At 35.4% G+C, this 5,919-nt stretch overlaps 1 long non-coding RNA gene across 1 annotated transcript; it reads left to right on the top strand.

The window, feature by feature from the left end:
- The first annotated feature begins 1,714 nt into the window (after positions 1-1,714).
- On the top strand, positions 1,715-5,035 carry LOC129257284 (uncharacterized). The gene is made up of 2 exons (XR_010293074.1): positions 1,715-1,937; positions 2,990-5,035. It is a non-coding gene; the product is annotated as an uncharacterized LOC129257284 (long non-coding RNA).
- The last annotated feature ends 884 nt before the right edge of the window (positions 5,036-5,919 follow it).

A 5,919-nucleotide genomic window follows, 5' to 3' on the forward strand; every position in this document is an offset into this window, starting at 1 on the left:
CTGCTTTATATAAGTCTCGAGCGAGCGAAGCGAGCGAGAAAAAAAATCACCTTTTCATGAGAATCTAACATTGAGCTATTTTTTTGACATTATATTCAGTAAATAAAATCCTACACTTTTCCTATGCTTTTCTTTCCTCCTTTTTTTGTTCTTGTTTGTAGAACCTTTTGGGGCCATAGCCCAACCCTTCTACACGCAGTGCTGTGCGGTTGGGGTCCGGGGAAGAGCCCCCGGAACTTCTTGATATCACAGCCGTTTAAACCTCGCAGCATTGCCGCTATTTAATCAAATCGCAGGCATATACAGAATATAGCTTTTACACCACACATTTATTCAACCCAGTTGCGTAATGAACCAAATATTTTGAGGGGGCAAAACATAGCAATGTGGGAAAAAAAATTAAAAGTCGCCAGCGTGCAAAGCGAGGTGGAAAAAAAATTGCCTATTAAAATTAAATTCTAATTATGTGACAGATTTTTCCATTATATTCAGCAAATAACACATTTCATATATTCCATTCATTTCATTATATGTTGTCTCCTATAATTTCTTTTATTTCCTCCCGCGCCTGAATGCCAGTGATTGAACGTGATTGAACGGGGGGCGTTATAGAGCCATTTGAAGGTTAATGAAGAGCCCCTACTGCGTGGGGTCTGGGGCAAAGGCCCGGTAGCTTATTTGCATAAAATTTAGCAAGCTTATAGCACAATGTTGTATGCAGTCCATCTTTTTTCCCGCTTTTTATTTTCATTCATTGGCAGCCCGGTCGTGTTATTATTATTTTTCTTGTCCCTTTTCTTTGTTTTTCAATTTAGCTTTTGACTAATTACATTCTACCTTCGTTTCCCGCTATTTTTTGCCATTTTGTCAACTTTTAATTTATTTCCCACCGTGCTATTCATTACATTTGGCCTATTTCGGAATAATTTGTTCTTTCTCAAATGTTCTTCTTTCGTACATCTTCCCGCTTTCCTTCTTTTTCCATTAAAAATTGTTTTTTCTTCGTTTTCTTTTCACTTTTCCCTTTCCTTTTCCTCCTTTCCTTTTCCTTTTTCCTTCCCCTTTCCCTTTCTTTCTCCCTCCTTTTTTTCTTTTTCCCGTTTTTCTTTTATTTTCCCGGTGAAATCCGCCAGGGGGGGCAACTTGCTCCCCCTGCCCCCCCGCCTGTTACGCCACTGCATGGGTGTATTGTATTTTGTAGGAGAAGCACCCTTTCAGTGCAGGATATCACTAGACATTAGAAAGGGAAATCAGTTTGTTTACTTGAAATTGCTCATAACAAAAGTATGTTGTACAACAGGGTACTATAAATATTCATTTAAAAAATGATTGTCCATGACATGTATATTTCAATTGTGAGAGTAATTGACAATTGGCATTACATGCTTCAACTATCAGTCGTGTGCAAGTTTTATGGTCAGTATTAAAATTGTGGATAAAATAGGTACCTACATATTACTAGTTAGCCTTCCATAGTGATTTTCTCCCATACCAAGGGCCTGTAACACAAAGCTTAGCCATCATTGTAGAACATTTTTTTATGATTCATTACATCAACTATTATGTATAAGTAATTGTGAAAACCAAGCATACAATGTTACAGGACCCAGGTTATGCAGTCAAATTTCTCCCTAGACAACAAAAATCTGTGATCCCAAGAGATTTTTACCTGGGCAGGATTACTTATTCTTAATTTCTATGTGTCAATCTCACAGGCAATGGGGCATGCTGCTGCTGGTGGTGCTGCTCCATCTGGACTCCATGGTCTTGATATCACCTCAACGGACCAAGAAAGAAGAGGTATGGTGAATGGGATTGGGCCATCATTACACACTCCTCCTCTTCCTTCCACTGTACCTTTAGAGGTCAAAGAGATCCCACCAGGCCTAGCACAAACTCTTGAGAACATGGTGGGTCAACTGGATGTTCTTACACAGGTAAGCAATCTCCACCCTTATACCCACATTCTCTCTATAACCGCTCGGGCCCCATAACACAGAGATTAGTGATTAAACGCTAATTTGAAAGATCAATTCTGATTGGTTCCTTGTCAGTCTACTGAGCAAAATGCGCATGCAACGACCATCTTGATGGGCCATTTCATTTAGCGATTAACAGCTAATCTTTGCGTTACAGGGCTCGGGTCTCATCAATAGTTGTACTTCACATGATCTATATTTATTTTGTCTACACTCAACCAGATCATCTACTTAACCCACCGTCTAGATTTCTCTAGCCCTGAGAACCAGTTCATCTAATTTCAAATTTGGCTAAACCCATTTAATGGAATGAACTTGGGCTATTTTTCATTTTGGATAAAGACGAAGTGGTGAATTAGACCAAATGGTCATTAAATGATGTGATAATGGGTCAAAGTTTACATAAGAGCTTCTGGTAATTGGACTTAGTGCTATGCTATGCTAGACAAAATTTATCATGAAACAAGCACATGTGAAAATTAGACCAAGTGGCTCTGGACCGAGCATCTATAATCTTCTCCGCCCACAGGGAAGGAGCAATGATTATGTGTATTTCAAGACATATCATGTTTATCCTCTCATCATTTTACTTTTGTCTGATGAAAGTCATATTATCCTGCCTTGATTTCAAAAGCAACACCAAGATCCAGCTTACATAATGTTGATGATTAGTGTCAAAGACTTCATATCATCAAAATACTATACTGTGTCATAAGTCATATCCACACCCGCCTTTCTCCAGAAACATTCTTTCTCCAAGGCCCAGCTCAAAAATGATGTCTCAGTCATGCCTTAGGAAACCTAAATTAGTGTTCAATACTAACAAAGTGCTTGATGCACTTGCTATAATGTATCTACCCACTAAGAGGACTCGGTAGCCTATCAAAATCTAGGTTTTCATTGTGATGACCTTAATGACAAAGTTCCCATACTCCTGTCTTTATGAGATAGTTTCAAAACTTGTGTTCATGATTTTAAAATGCAATAACATTCTTGTCTTTCATGTTCAGACTGTAAACATACTTGAGCAGAGGTTGACAATGACTGAGAACAAGTTACGTGAAGTCCTTGATAACCAACAGAAGATCACGCTGCAAGTCAGACCAACAGAATGAACTCTTCTCTCAAAAACAATGATTGGCAAAATAAGATTTAAGAGAAGGGAATGTAACATCAAAGCAAGCCTCTTTAGGCAGAATTTTTAGAGTTCTCAGGTGCCCTAGAAAAATGAAGATCTACAAAATGAAATTATCTTGTTTTGGAGAAATTAGAGTTGAACAGAAGACAAGACTTTCTAGGTATGGAGAAGGTGACTGCATGTGGTGTTGGTCATGTTATTGAGCTTGTGCACAAACAGCATATTCATTGTGATATGTGTTAAGATGGTGCTTTATGGGGGGAAAAATCATGGTATGCTTGGACACTTTGACCTTTGATGGATTTACCAAGTACAGAATTCAAAACTCTTGACTATGTGTTTTTGATGCTGTTAGAAAATGCATATCATCGTTGATGCCTTGTTTTTAAGAAAAAAAAACACACTACCATTTGAATTGCTAGGAGAATAATTGTTCTTACAGGGGGTTACTATGTCTGACATTGGGCAACACCTTAGTCAATCTGGTGGGCAACCTTTTACAAGTGATATCACAGAAACATTCAACAATGCTAAGTACCTAAGACAACATTCCCTTTTCTTATTAATTGTGCTCATCGCATTGGCTAACAGGCACAGTTTGTTGTATTGGTAGTATATTTAAATTCATTATTTCAAATGTGACCAATCACATGACTGGATTATTTCACATCCTCAAAGAGTGGCTGCATGTTATAAATCATCATTATTTGACAAACTAGATTCAAGATGAATAATAGTGGTAAACGTGTTGAAGTCCTAAGTATCATAGAATAAAGTGAGTGTTTGGAGATTGCTCATACTACATGATACCGGACCATTAAGATTAAATGGATTCTATTATTTCATTCTTGACCATCAAGTCCAAATTAAATAGATTATTCAGAAATACATGCATGATCAATCACAATATGCACTTTCCAAGACCCAACCAATTTTATGTGCCTGTATGGAGCCTAACACTTACTTCATCAGAAATCTCTAAGCGCTGGATAGTAATTATATAATATTGAACATCTAATATGTTGCCTGCAAAAATCTACAATAGAATCTTATTGTCCCAAGAGTCATAAGACGAGGGCAATCATTTCTGTTATTGGCAGCATTTCTTATGTTCCAAAAAGCCAGAGTCAGTCAACATTATTAAATGTATACCAATAGTTGTATAATATGTTTGATTTAAACAACTCACATTCTCCAACAGACTAAGGGGAAGAACTTTCTTGTTTGCTCATATGTTAATCTGCCCTATGTGTACCAGCATGTAAAATGAAGATTTATTGGGTAGTAAAGGAGTTTGAATTGTCCTTTTGTAATCAGTTTTGTTTTATAATTGGAAGTACAATATACCAATCAAAATGGATCCTGAATTTTCATGTATGTATTAAACTTCTAAACAGTTGCAACATTGAAAATTAAAACCAGTAGTAACGATTATATAAGGAATTTTTTTTCTTTGTGGAGCTATTTAGTGATTGTGCATCTTTTACAATTTTACCTTGCCCCACATTTCAAAGTTATCATTGAAAGTTGGATTTAATTTACAGAGAATCCAACAATCATACTTTCAAGGTAAGAGAGCAAGAAATAAAATTTGTGCAGAATGCAGATGTTTCAAAAAGGAGGTAATGAATTGGTCCAATTTAATATGTTTTCCCCTTAAATATATGTATTTTTTTCTACTTGTAGATTTATATAAAATTGTAAATTTTGTACACTTTGTACATAAACGTGTGTGTATATATCCATATATATATAGTGTACAGACAGATTTAATTTTCCGTATTCATTTGTAAATAAGATTGTAAAGCTTTGCCCTTTTTGAGTGCGATTGATGATACATTTCAATAAATCAGTTTGTAATTATTGATACATATTGTTGAAATTATTATTTTTTATTAATAATGAGATAAACCAGAGATTGAAAAAATTATGTTTATTTGCTTCTCTCTCTCTCTCTCTCTCTCTCTCTCTCTCTTTCTCTCTCTCATCCACTTCTTAATAATTTATTTTATTCATTTATTGTGATTTAGTAATTTTATTTAGGTATATATGTTAATTCATATATACATGTGCTCTAGTACATTCTTTAAAAAATTCATGAAATCGGTCAAAGTAACAGATACTTAATTTGAAGCGAATATGCCAAATCCTCTCCTGACAATCTTCTTTGGTCATTAATCATGATGCCAATATCAGAATACTAAATAATTTTCATGTGGGTGCTTCATAAAACTGTTTGTAGTTTTTCAAACGACTTTACAAACAACTGGTGATCCTTTATTAGAAACTTCATCAACACCAATGAAAAAGGGTGTATCATTTACCATGAGAAATAATCATCAGTTGTTTGTAAAGTCGCTCATATCTTACGAACAGCTTTATGAAACGTACCAGCTTCTCTTTACATCATTCATATCACAGTGATGCTTACAATAATTCCCTTTCTTCAATAAAGACAAAGTTGCTGTCATTTTTCAAACCGAATCTCACTATTTATTTGAAATTGAATTGAATAATCAAGACTATCATAAAACACATTATGCTACCGGTATTAAATTAGATGTTCCTTGGAACTCAGTTTCCCTTGACACTGTATCTGGCTAAAATATCAATGAAGATTGGCCCATCCTTTAATGGACTACCTAGAAAGTTTAGGATTAACCGTTTTAGGGTTAGTGTAAGCAAGGGTAAGCAGATATCCTTATACAAGTTATTTTGTTGTCTATTTCGTAAGTGCTAAATGATAAACACGTCCCCTCCAATTCGCTCTTTTAAAAAAATGCATTTGCACAATGACGTTTG

The sequence above is a fragment of the Lytechinus pictus genome, chromosome 3, assembly GCF_037042905.1.
Source record: "Lytechinus pictus isolate F3 Inbred chromosome 3, Lp3.0, whole genome shotgun sequence".
Taxonomy (NCBI): domain Eukaryota; kingdom Metazoa; phylum Echinodermata; class Echinoidea; order Temnopleuroida; family Toxopneustidae; genus Lytechinus; species Lytechinus pictus.